Source organism: Pseudochaenichthys georgianus, chromosome 21 (assembly GCF_902827115.2).
Source record: "Pseudochaenichthys georgianus chromosome 21, fPseGeo1.2, whole genome shotgun sequence".
In the NCBI taxonomy this organism is placed as follows: domain Eukaryota; kingdom Metazoa; phylum Chordata; class Actinopteri; order Perciformes; family Channichthyidae; genus Pseudochaenichthys; species Pseudochaenichthys georgianus.
Window position 1 is genome coordinate 3,795,168 of NC_047523.1, and position 14,224 is coordinate 3,809,391.

At 43.4% G+C, this 14,224-nt stretch overlaps 1 protein-coding gene across 1 annotated transcript in view; it reads right to left on the reverse strand.

Moving 5' to 3' along the window:
• gli2a (GLI family zinc finger 2a) overlaps positions 1 to 12,778 on the reverse strand; it is a 108,024-nt gene extending 95,246 nt beyond the window's left edge. Inside the window, exon 1 of the mRNA XM_034110338.2 lies at positions 12,366 to 12,778. The gene's annotated coding sequence lies outside the window, so the exon portion shown is untranslated. The remainder of the gene's footprint in view (positions 1 to 12,365) is intronic.
• Between the last annotated feature and the right edge of the window lie 1,446 nt (positions 12,779 to 14,224).

Consider the following 14,224-nt stretch of genomic DNA (forward strand, 5'->3'; position numbering starts at 1 on the left):
CACGAGAAACCTTTCATTTAAACTTACCAAATACTTCCTTCCTTAGACGCAGCTCTTTTTCTCACAGCTGCTTCAGTAACAATAGTGTCTTCCTATTCCAAAGTTATTTGTGGCACCAAAGTTCTTCCATACTGTTTAATCAAGAGGCTTTTTTAAACTTCACCACTTTCATCTCAATTACTTTGGTGTTCCATATTCTGTGCTTTACGATATCTTTTCTGAATGGAAGGACAGACAAAGAAAGAAAAACTAACTCTCCGAGCCATTTCAGCTGCACATGTTGCACTGAGAGGAGTGCCATTGACTCCAACGTTAACTGGCACCAGATCTTACAAAGGGTCATTTTCACACATACACTCATATTTAATAGCGACATGTTCAGCAAGCCCCCTCTCTCATGATACCAATATAGATATTTAGGAGACCAAAACTAAACGATTGGAGGTTCAAAGACCTTCAGAGAATCGTGGTCAACACAATGAAAGTTGGAGCTCTTCCATGAGCCCAGAAAAATGTCCTTTCGATGCAAATTGTCTTTCTTAATGAGCTTTGCTTTGTACCTTCAAACTTTCAAATACATTTACAATCAAAAAATCAGCCTAATCACAAACATTAGCTTGATTCCATCAGAAAAAGTAGTTCCTATCAGACGGAGAATGTGTGTGTTGACAGACGATACTCTGAAATAGACGGCAGGTTTCAGAGACCTGTGGGAGAGGACAAGCTTAGACTGGGACAGGACACATTCTCTGTGAGTGAATCACCCTGTGGAGGAAGGTCTCCTCGTGAGGGTTTAGAGCTAGGGTCTGAAAGGTCATGAGGTAGATGGTGAGAGGTCTGACTGAAGCACACTAGTCTGATTCAGAGGTTGGAACAGCATCACGACAGGCTGTCACACATGTAGATGCAGCTCAGTGAAGCAGGAAGAGGTGTATTGCCACAATAAGCCTTAACCCGGGTGCAGGTTTCGGTAAGCAGGTTGTGAGTGCTTCACACGGCTCAATAACTAAGGGACATGTAATCTATGATTCAGATGTTATCATGTTGACCTGGAGCAAGATGTCTACTTTGTTTGTAATCATGTCAATTCAAGCTTTTTAAATCATACTTCCTCCATATCATTCCACTTTCCCTTGTTTTTGCAAGCCTGTATCCGTTCCAAACGTTTACAATGGACAGCAGCACATGGGCTGGAATCCCTTACCCAAACCCGATCATCCAGTGGACTGCGGAAGATGGGGAATAATGAGCAGCTAACGACTGATGTAATACAGACGGCATCCAACACAGCAGAGGAAAGCCCTGTGGATGAGTTCTTACCCACCCCTGAACCTGCCCTCTCCTGCTAGTAAAGGCAATATCCTGTGGTTGATCTCTGCGTCTCCCTCACCGGCAGAAAACAGATGTGGAGCTCATGGTCTCTGCAGTGCCGGCCAGAGCGGGAGGAATACATGGATTTTGGTCTTGGAAGAATACAAAATACTCCGGTGAAAGAACCGATCTGATGCAAGAGAATGGAATACATTTTTTTAAATTATGCTCAACAGGCAATATGGAGACAGGAGGAAGTGCTCGACCTGTTTGGTGATAGATCCTGTGACAGAAAACGTAATAAATGAAGTAAACAACGGAACAGAAAAGGAAGTCCTGGCTCAGATATACCCGGGCTACACCAGAACCACAGTACTATTGGCTTTTGACCCCAGAGGCTGAATCGTCCCCAGAGGCTGAATCGTCCCCAGAGGCTGAATCGTCCCCAGCAGCGATAGCCAATGCTTTTTGAGATTTCCCGTTTTGATGCACATCCAAAGGTGGTGGAGACCGTTCCCTAAAGAAAAACTCGATTTAAACCTCCACATCGCAGTATATTCTGCTCACGAGCAGTGTGAACCCGGACATGTTGAGTACCCCAAAGACTTATGTTAGAAATGTATAATACAGGTTCCAGCACATAGAGACTGCAGGATGCTATCATGCATATGTTGGGCAATTTGCACAATTGGCATAAGTTGTTGTCAATGGGTTCTTGAGGATGTTGAATGCATTTCTGACATTTTCAGGATAAAAACCAGTTTTAACCAGAAAGTGGCCATGTTTGTACTCCCAGTGGGCTGGATTGTTATACATTTTGGGTCGATTTCAGAGTTTTAAGGGACTCAAAATTGCAATTTTTCGATCCAGAAGTGTCAGAAATTCATTCTAATCCTAATTAACACCCCAAGTCCACTCCAACCGTGTCCAAATCAGCCAGGCATTTTTAACTATTGTCTGCATATGCTAATTAATGCAGCTTATGCTAATTGGGCAAATTGCCCAACATGCAAGTTAGCATAAGGACGTTTCTGTGTGCTGGGGATCTGTACTCTACATTTCTAACATAAAACCTTGGTGTACTCAACATTTGCGGATTCATAATAGGACTCTATGAGCTGCAAGGTTCCTCCTCTGGGCACTATGCATGTCTGGACATGTGACACGGCACTCCGTCCAATCGCTGCTGGATATTATAGTCTGTTTTCCCCTGAAGTCGAGTTGCTAACTTGGCATGAACGCTTGCTGCTTCATGCAGCAGTCATTAATGGTACATTAAAAACAAACAATATATGTCAGCTTAGGCTCTGGAAAATATTGTACTTTAAAATATGTATCAATTAAAGAAATAACAGCTTCATTGATAATAAAAACTCAGTTAAAAAACTGTGATGGTTTTATTGCCGGCGGTTCACAGCTGAATGAACACTAAGCTGCCCCTGTAACCATGTAATGGAGGTGTGTGTGTGTGTGTGTGTGTGTGTGTGTGTGTGTGTGTGTGTGTGTGTGTGTGTGTGTGTGGAACAGTCACAGCTGTCACTGGTGCCACATTGCACGCTGCCGACTCCAGCCAGCTTCCTCTCTGAAGCATTTGGACTGGGTCGTTCATCCTAAATGTGTTGTTAGCACTCACTCTCCACCGCTTCAGCTGTCAATAACCTCACAACTACTTAAGCAGAACTGTGTGTATGTGTGTGTGTGTGTGTGTGTGTGTGTGTGTGTGTGTGTGTGTGTGTGTGTGTGTGTGTGTGTGTGTGTGTGTGTGTGTCGGTGTGTGTGTGCAGAACCACAGCGGATATGCCTACAAGCCAGTGAGTAAAGATTGGGCCAAATCAAAGTTGGCGTTTGCTGCACTCCGGTTTCACTGCGGTGCGACTTCCACTGTGTTGCGTGAATTCAGCGCTCCAGGAGGAGTGCATGTGAGAGTGCATGTGAGAGTTCACAGTCTGAGCGTCTGAGCGCTGCTGGCCCCCCCCAGCCAGCTGCTGCTACGTCCAAGTCACATCTCAGACCCTCGGTGACGGGAGGGGGACTCCCCTTGAAGCTGCGGGTTTTGCTGTGTGTGTGTGTGTGTGTGTGTGTGTGTGTGTATGTGTTTGTGTCAGTACCAGCTGTCAGAGCGTGTCACCAGGTGAGATCGTGTGTCATTGTAACTAATTACGTCCACGCTGGCCAAACTTCAAAATGTGTGTTGTTTTTATCACCTTTTTAGAATTTGTTCACACTAACTACGCTGCAGTTTGTTTTGTTCCTGCTAAATTAGCAACTCAATCCTGGTGTGGCTGTACTGAGACCCTTTAACATGGAAACCAAGGGGATACAGAAAGGAGGCAGCTGAGATTAGACGCAGTACATGGCTGTGTCCGTTGAGATGTTCCAGTGCGATGGAGATCTCTTCAAACAGTCACACATTCAGGTGGAACTATTCTGCAATGAAACTATTGCACTTCCATAAAGTTAGTGCACGTTATGGAAGTGCAGGACGAAGAGACGGTTCACAAAAAGCAAAACGGAATGGTCAAAATGAAAGTAGCAGGGAGACTGAAGTTGTGTCCATATGTAAAAACCTGTGTCCAATCCGCATTAAGCAGCCAGCGATATCTGTTCATGGCACCCTATAGTCAATATGGAACATACTTGACTCCAAGTACAAAGTGATAAACTGACATCCATGTGTGAAATCAATGTAGGGCCTCTTTAAACGTGAGTTCTCAATGACCTGGCTTAGTGAGGCAGTCTAAGGTAAATCAGACACATTAACACCTGGATCAAGGAGGATAACAAGAAACACATCACACTCCCTTGTAAACACAAGTGTTGCTTTTGTCAGTGTTCCGGCTGTGCATAAAAAGAACACCTATACTGGAAAAACGAAACGATGACTTTAATTAAAGCTATTATGTCAACAGATTCCCTAATACAGTTCAGTGAAACATGTTGACAGTAGGGCTGCATGATATTGGAAATAACTGACACTGCGATATTTTCTTCCCCTGCGATATATAGTGCGATATGAAAAAATACAGGAATGAAAGAAAAGGCAGGTTTTTTTGTCCGCAAACCATCCTTTCTTGAACTTTAATGCTATACAATTAGTACTTTTTTAACTATATTCAACCGGATGAAGGATTTTAGTCACGGACGTCTGGATCTTAAGTTATCAGAGCAACAAGCTGAGCTAGCTCGGTTAGCGCCGAACTGCCTGCCTGGAGAAACACATGAAACTACATTATTCAGTGTTTTTACCTTTAATCACTGTTTGCTTTGGAGATTTGATCGCTGTCACTCACTCAGGTAACCCTGACATGAGTTTTCCTTTTGTAGCAAGCAGCAACATAATTGTAACATGACGTGTTTGAGTTCATTTGCCTACTTGTCCTGCGATGTGAATATCGCGCATGCGCATATCGCGATTGACATAATACACTGAGTTAAAGTCAATGTTTCAGTGTATGCGTGCAGACATCAGAATGGCATGCATGTAGATTTTCCGCTGTCTTCACCAACTTTCTCCCAGGAATGCTTTGCTGTGCTGTGACCACCTGTTGACACCAACATTACCGAGCCTCGCATGAGAAAGAACCCTCCGCCAGCAGAGCCCCGCACGTAACCAGCGCGTTTCTCATCCCACTTTCTCTCTAATGAGCTGATTACAAAACATGAGCGAACCTCCTTTTGGTCCCGAGCCAGAGCGAGGGAGCAGAAGAGAGGAGACATGTTGAGAGGGAGGAGGGGAACGGTTGCGGAGCTTCTCGCTAAAGACAACCACATGTCTCTGTATCCAAACTCTCCGTCTCTTGTCTCAAGCTTCTATCTGAGAGGAGACTGTGGCCTGGCACTGAGTCAGCACGATTTGGAATCTAATATCTCCCATCATATGGAAACATATGAAAAAAGGAGTCCAACCGCCCTGCCCTTGAGGCTGCGTGCACTTTGTAGCTATGGGAGGGCCTAGTGTAAATCATAACTTACAAACTCCTTACCCTCTCCCCTCCCAACACAAACAGACCCCACCTCCTCCCCTCGTCCCTCCGTTGGCTGCATTCTGTTGTCAGAGGCCTCTGCATGGACCCCATCGCTGCCTCTGCATCAGATTAAAGCCTGCGGCAAACATGGCAGACAATACCCCATTGTGTGTGAATCTATCTCCAAAGCTCACAGTCACAGAGCAAAGTGTTAATGATACAGTGAGGGGATATTGTGATCCTTCCCCGTATGGCCTTACTCTGATGAGCTAACATCTCAGGGATCTCACCAGAGGAGCCATGGACAGCACGCATCTCTCGTATTCCAACATACTATCCTTCTCAGTTGCCAATTGAATAAAACAAAGTCCCATCAGGATTTGATAGAGACCAAAATGTCTTAAACTTGGCTTATATGTCAACTAACGCTTGGAACAGACAGGACTGTCCTGCTATCTATCACAGTGCTTGATGATCATATCCTGGAACTTCAGTAGTACAGTCAGTTTGTTACAAGAACAACTCCAGCTCGTTCTAGCTTCATTATTCATTCATTAAGACTGAATGAAAAAACACAAATAATGTCAACATGGAAGCCAATTCAAATCAATACAAACAAAGAAGGCTTCATCAAAATCAGAATCATTTCATTTCAAACCTTTATTTATACAGATAAAACCCATTGAGATCATTGATCTCTTTTTCAAGGGAGACCTGCTCAAGTAGTTCCACATGAAACATAAAAACATAAATAGAACAACAAAAGGACATCATCCAGTGGGAGATGCCTTCAAATCCTGTTTTCCTGCACCTTGCGCCAAATGCTACTCCTTCCACATACTTTCAGCTAGACCCTTCATTCCAACTTTAAAATGATCACAATACCGTCAGCTATTCAAAATAGCTTTTAAATAGAATAGACTTTTCTTTTTGAGATCTTTTAAACTTTTTGAGATATTGAATTTACTTTGGAGCTTAGCAGAGAGGCCTTTTTCAGATTTTAACATTAGAGTGTATGCAGCAGCTCGTTAACTCTAGAGTGCTTTGATCTCAAAACAGAGTGCAGCAGTGCCTGAAATTCTCCCCCAAAAATGTTTTAAACTTGCCATAATCCCCAAACCCTACACTCCTCAGACATATTTTTTCATGAAAAACGTAGGAAAACCTCTCCTAGGTTTTAAAAAAAAAAAAAAAAATAAATAAATTAAACAAAATGCCCCTTGAGGGCATGAAGTGACAAAAACGTTCAACATTCCTCCATTGAAGCCCATTGTAATTTCAGGCAGATATTTCCTCACGGTAACAGCCGCACACCTTTAGTTAAACTGCCAAAAAGGCCACATTATTAACCCGAAACTACACAAAAATTACAGTTCAGATACTCAACTTCGTTGACATGCTTCACGTTTTGAAATTTCACAGATATCTGTTACGGTTCTTCCACAAAACGTTCACATGTAAGAGGTTTATCTCTCATTCAGAACAATGGAAACCTGTGATCTCTACAGAGCTCGTTAGCTCAACTATAAACACCTGTGTAATGGAACACGATGATGTCATCACTCCAACTGACATGCAGCAGACTTCAACAGTCCAGCCGTGAAGACATCTTCGGGACAGTTTTGAGATTTCTTCAAATGCCGTTGCCATGGCAACACAATGCTCACCATGAAACACGGTTTTCTCATAACTTCAGTGAAAATACTCGAAATCGTCCAAAACTTCACAGGTTTGGTAACGATGCAGCCATCAACACATCTAAGCGTATTATGGGGTGTCATCAAATGCCGTTGCCATGGCGACAGATAATTCACCATCAAGTTAGTTCAAAAGTTTGCTGTTCAAATATTCTGCTGCTTTCCCAAGCCTTTTTACTTTCTTTTATCTTCTTAATACAAATTAATTCACTACTACTTACATCTGATATTTAACTCCTTCAGCCTATTTTCAGCTGCAGAAACCATTCAACTATTACATTATTCAGCTATTTCAGGACATCAAGGCTATACATGTTGTTGTTTATACCTTTTTTTAAACCTTTTCTTTGAAATATTAAGCTTTTTCTGCATTTGTTTAGCTAAAAGCAGCTACCATTCAGCTAATAACACATTCAGCTTTTTCTGCATTTTCAGCTAACTTCAGCCATAAATGTTCACAGTTTACAGCATTCGCACGCATTTGCAGGAAATGCATTTTCTAGTTATGTTGGTTGTTGTTTGTGGAAGCTCCAGTGAATGAGCCCCATTAACTGAGTTTTAAACATCACTTTGAATAGAAGATCCCCATAGGCCCCGCCCACTCGATCGGATCGGCGATCGGTATCGGCCGATACTGATTCCGGCGATCGGCCCCAAAATTGGAGATCGGAGCATCCCTAGTTATTGTTCATGTAAAGTTGTCGGGATAATGCTGCCATCCCTTCACTTCTCAGGCTCTGAGATGTGAAGGTGGATAAACACTTTCACAGTGTTGGGATAAAAGAAAAACCTGACACTTTCCATCGTGCGAGGAGTTTATCTTGTGTTGAGATAATGAAATTAGCTTCACCTCCCCCCCTCCTACAAATGAAGTGACCTCCTGTGACCTGGGCAGGGTTTCTCCAGAAGACCCCAGAGCCACCAACTCCATTGTTCCTTTGTGAGCCCACAGACAATGATGAGGTTACTGCTGAAATGCTTTGGGGAAACTGGGTTTCCGATGACTCAGTATGAGAGTGAAGGAGTGTGTGAAGACTTGGGCCAGAATGTGATGGGAAGATCTTGGTGCTGACACACCATGCATCACACTTGTATACAAGACGGGATCTGTTTAAGCTGTACTCCATTTGGAGGTATTGGAGCTGGCTGAGGTCTTTTGCTTCGTGGATTAAAGAAGCATACACTAAAAACTGAAACATTGACTTTACTAAAAATGTATTATTCTAACAGATTTCATATAACTGTATTAGGTTTGTTTAAAGCAATACTATTATTGCCATTAACTAACCCACGTTTTAGTCTTTCAGTGGCTTGTTAGACTGTGTTGCATGTAATTGTGCGTTCCAGACGAAGGGGAGCGGTGATTGATGAGGCCAATCGGCCTGTAATGAGCTTGTCAGTTATTTTACCGTACAGCCCTTAAAATGGCTTGTTAAATGCACATCAGGCTCTGCGCCCTGCTCAACGACGCGTGTTTTCAGAGGCCTTCTGGTGCAACCCGGAGTACGATCCGGCCTGACCTCCGTTTCTGTTCTGGGACTGGAGTGCCCACTCATGCCTGCTCTAGTGTAAAGAGGGGGAAGCAGGAGGGTGTGAATGTGCAGCCCCAACCCAGATATGATGTGAGCCTATTTAACCTCACACACTTGAGGGAGAGTGAGCAGGATGCCTCGAGGGGGGGGATACAACAGGCGCTAAAACAAGCATGTTTGTCCTGGCCGTCCCCATGCCAAAGCAGTGAAGGGCTCTACACATGAATGTTAGCGGCCATCTCTCCCTCTTTTCCCTCCATCTCAAGTGCAGCTGACTGAACGATCACTGCCTTTTACAGCCCCCTTAAAGGCCAATAATGTCTCATCAATTCATCCCGGCACATGAGTCACTTTAATCCACAGAAGAGCCCTCTGTGTGGAGAAGCCCCTCGGATCACTAGAATTATATTCATTACCAGTCATTATTATTTGTTAAAGTAAATTATTAAACATTTGCTGCTTGCAGATTCTCAGTTGTGAATACTGATGCTACTGTGATTTTTTTTACTCTGCTTAAAGAATTATAAAATGCAAGGCCCGCTATTTTATTCATCTTTCTCTGTTCCCTCCAAATCAAAGAGCAACGGTCAAACCTTTTTTAGCTGCATATGTTCAGGTGGACAATTGAAGACTTTATAAAGGAGCAGAGATCATCTTTTCTATATCCTCAGCAGACCAAAATGCAACTGTTTTAGTTTGTCTCAGATTGAAACGCCTAGGGTTGCAAAATTCCGGGAATTTTCAAAGATGGAAACTTTCCACGGGAATCAACGGGAATTAATTGGGAATTTTCAAAATTGATGGATGGCTCTTCATTAGGGAACTTAAATATAGTAGGGGAAAGTACACTTGAATATCCATGCCATAGCACACTGCTTACTGCATGGCTATTGAGACCACACAAAGGTTCGCAACAGGCTCACAAATGTGAGAGTGGAAAAACTGGTTGGCATTCGGGCAAACCTAAGGCTCTCTGAGCCGGACACAGAGCCATCCTCAACCAGGCCGGACAGTGCCACTGAAGAGGAAGAGGAAGAGTGTGATGTTGATGAGGAAGAGCCCGTTGACTGAAAGGGTTTAGCCAAAATGCAGAGGATCGCTTGAATGAAGATTTGCATTTTGAATGGGACTTTGTGGGGATTTTTGGATGGGGGTGCATTTTTGTTCATTTTTTAACGAGTGGGGTTGGTGGGGATGAGTAATATTTAACTCAACATTTCTGATTTCTGTTTTCGTTCTTCAATGAAACAAATAATTGTTTGATAAAATAATTAAAACTTGTTCTGTTCTACTTAATTTTTTTTTAAATATGTTGAAATGTCATGTTTTTTGTTTAATTTTGCATCGAATATTTCCATGGAAACCTTCCGGAAATTTACCGGCAATGTCCCGCCCCTTTGGAACCCTAGAAACGCCTCTATGCTGTGGCACTTGTAAAGTCACTCCATAGTGGAAATGAGGTAATTATAATAGGAAGCAGGTTGGTACACAAGAATAGCAGTTCATCACAAAATAACGCTTCTAATAACAGAAGAATATTAAAGAAAAACTTAATTCCCCATAATATTATTTGTATATCAATTAGCGACAGGACGCTCATCGAAGGCCTGACATCTATCGACGCCGAAAATCGGCTCCGTGTGTAAGGACCTTAAAGGAGCAGCTACCCTTCACCCACAGCCACTGAACTCCAGCACACACATTTTTCAACCAAACCACTGAGGCCTCAGAAGCACCCCCACCACACCCCCACAGTGGGTTAGATCAGTGAGAAGAGGGCCGCTGTGGGATGGGTCCAGGGTATTCTCCCTATTTTTGTATCAACTTTTGAGTTTACTCAGCAGGAGTGGGTTGTTGAGGTGGGGTGGGGGGGGGGGGTCATCTGCCCCTCCCCCTCCTAAGAGTCACTCAGACTTCACCCTCTTCACCCTCTCCTCCAACCCTCCTCTCTGTGCCTGTACGCTAGACTTCATCGGTATTTGCTTTAAAAAAAAAGCTGTATTCCCCACCCACCCTCCTCCTCCTCCTCCTTGGCCTATACCCCACACACACACGCACGCACACACGCACACGGACACACACACACACACACACACACACACACACACACACACACACACACACACACACACACACACACACACACACACACACACACACACACACACAAAACCTAGTCAGTGCTTTTCCAGTATGTGGTTCATTACATTTTCTGTGAACTTCCAGAAAAGAGAAAAAGGAAGCAGATAAAGTGGGGCCTGTGCAGAGGCGATGTGTGAAAACGAGGGGCTACAGCAACACATGCACACACACCGCACACACACCGCACACACACCCACACACACACACACCACACACACACACACACACACACACACACACACACACACACACACACACACACACACACACACACACCGCACACACACCGCACACACACACACACACACACACACACACACACACACACACACACACACACACACACACACACACACACACACACACACACACACACACACACACACACACACACACACACACACACACACACACACACACACACACACACACACAGGGCCGGGCCGTGGAGATGAAAGTGACATGGCCACTATGGGTCTCCCCCGAACGGAGGCTGAATAAGCTGAATGGGCTCATCCATTCTTCACTCCTTTCACTCTCCGTAGGCCCTAACTGTTGGAACTCTTCATTCCTCACAATGGCCAAATGCACTAAAACTTTCTAGTTTTTTTCTCATGCAAATCCCCTTTAGCCCTGACTGGGGTTGTCATCATGTGAAGCGGAAAACCCACATGCACATACTCTTATTCAAAAAGGAAAAACAAGGTTCACAATATTGTAGAAACCTTTACACTATTTCATTTTACTTGAATCATTCTTCAAGGCTTTTCTTCTCATTTATACTAGGCCTGCTTCTCATCAATATGCAAGAAAGCGTCACCCGAGGAAGGAGCTTGTTTGATTTTCAAATGTTAAAGGAAAAAGCTTTGAGAAAGCTGCTTCTTTTTAATTTTTATGTAGGCCAAAACAACTAAAGAAAGAAGTGGGGCTCGTATGTCCACACATGGGTTTGGAGATCATTAGCAGCGCCTGTTGGATAGGAGTAAAAGCCAACAGCAAATATAGCTGCTTAAGGGCCCCACAAAGGCGTCAAGTGTTTGTTGACTGCCCAGGCCGAAGAGCAAACAGTACACTCTGAATCTTTCAACAATAAGTCCACATCTCCAGCCTCCTGTCACAGTGTGTCCATGCATCCTCACACTCGGCCTCATGTTTGTTTCTTTGCTTTGTGGCGTTAAGAGATTAAAAGAAGTAAAGTGCTGCGCTGAGTGTGTGTGGATGCATCAGTGCAGTGTGTGACTTTGTAATTGTTTTTATTAGTTTTCATTCAAGCCTAAGAAAACTTGAATGGAGAGAAGAAAGCAAAGTGGCTCTTTGAGGTTTTAAATGTAAATAGTGATATTTGAAGGCCATTTGGATTTTTTTTTTTTTTACATGTTTAAATAATAAAAGCAGCATCCTTGTTTGGAGAGCTCACACATCACAATGGTGTTGATCTTTTAAAAGCTGTTAGAGGGATTGGCGCCGTGCTTTCTGATCACATCTCTTCCCATATGGATCAAGTTGCAGGAGGAACATTTTTCGGATTCCTGTGTCAGATAAGTTCAAAGTGCAAATAAGATGTGAAGCTGCCCTGAGCCTCATCTGCCGCTGACACGCAAGGCAACAGAAAGAGCAGAAACACACTTAAAGGCCACTGAAGTGTGGACGTAAGAGCGAACAGAGGGAAACACAGAAGGACACATCCAGACTGTCGGCATCAGAACAAAGTCCCTTACCTCCGCTGCTGCTCTCACTGCGAAGCCGAGGCTCTTCCACACGCTCTTTTTGTCCGTAGAAAACTTTGCCTGAGTCTGCTTCCCGTAAACTAGGACCGAGCTGGCACCATGGAAGGCAAAACGCGCAAACAAGCCTCTCCGGACTTGACGGAAAACTCCATGTACCGAGTTCAGAGAAAGTTTGGAGACGCTCAAAGTTCGCACGGCATTCTCTGTCCCGGGGAGGTTCAGTGCGGAGCGGGGTGGAACTTTTTCTTACAATCCATCTTCTCCCAGAGGTGCGTTCCGTTTGTTAGCTTTGCGCGTTTTTCACTAAACTATCATCGTGCGTCAAAGGTTTGTTTGTGTCCCGAGTGAGCGTCAAAGTTTGTAAGTAAACGCGGTTTGGCTGCTCTCGGCAGTTGTTGCAGAGACATGCGGTGGTGCTGAGATCTCCAGGCTGCTGATCTGTTTTCAATCCGACCCCCCTTCTCCCCCCTCTTCCCCGTCTCCCCCCTCTTCCCCGTCTCCCCCCTCTCCCCTTGCTCCCTGGTGAGTTGGGCCATTTGCTGCACCAGATGGGCCGGGCTAACTCTATCCAGAGTTGCAGTCGGGGGGAAAAGTTAGATAAAGTTTCATTTACTCTTCGATGTATCACGGGCTTTACTGCTGAGAATGTGCGGTGGAGCCAGTGTTGGTTTACCAGCCGAACATCTGCAACAGAAATCAATGCGTGACAGTGGTGGGAAGTAACGAAGTAGCCTCCATTCACTCAAGTACTGTACTGTACTTTATGTTTTTTTATTGTATTTTTTATTGATTTAACTCGTTTTATTTGTATCTATTTGATTTGCATTTAACATTCTATCTGGTCTCTTTATTATTTTCTTGTAATTGTATTTATCATTTAACAGTCATCCATGTTTTTTTCTGTAGAGCCCACTTCACAAATATATTTGTGGGATATTTGGCCGTATAAATAACTTTGATTTGATTTGAAGTACACATTTAAAGAACTTACCTGTTATGCTTTTATACTTACACTCCACTACATGTTGGAGGCACATTTAGTGCTTTTTACTCCACTACATTTATTGTACTGATTTATTTACTTGTTACTTTATAATTTCAGATTGTTCAAATATGACTATTTGGTGTAGATTAAACCATCCACAATTATATTCAAGCAAAGCAAAATATGTAATAGTTCACGCGTGAAGATGTCCTGCTTTTGCCTTAAAAAAAGCAATTTATTTTTGCCATGAGTACTTTTACTCCTAATCCTTAAACTACATGTTCCTCATGGTACTTAAGTTCCTTTACTTAAGTACCATTCTCAATGCAGTACTTTTACTTGAAATTGAGTATTTTAACAGTACGGAACACTGAAAAAAATGAAACGTTGACTTTAATTAATGTCAACACATTCAGTTTTGTTCAGTGTATTAGTACTTGTACTCAAGTTAAGCATGTGAATACTTTACGCCTGTGTTGACAGGCCTTCAGGATTCGTGCAGTGGCAGCAGAGATCTTGAAGCTGTAATTGCATTGTTTTCCTGAAGTGATTCAGTGAGTGGGCGGACAGATAAGCACTCAGACCTTAAACAATCCAAAGGCACATTCCCCAACATCCACAGTCTGTAGTTAGAGCTGCTTGTTTTAAAAAGTAGACGGCAAACCATCTTCATAATTCATGCCGTGTTTATTCCCATCCCTTTTCATCTTCATTCAGCAGGCAGCGGTGCAGCAGGCGGACATGTTGTGGACAAACACCATTCATCATGGGATGCATAGATCCATAGCAAGTAACCCTGTGCGTGCCACACGCACATACTCAGAGAGTTACAAGGCCTTCTTATTTTTAAGCAAATGTAAATGAA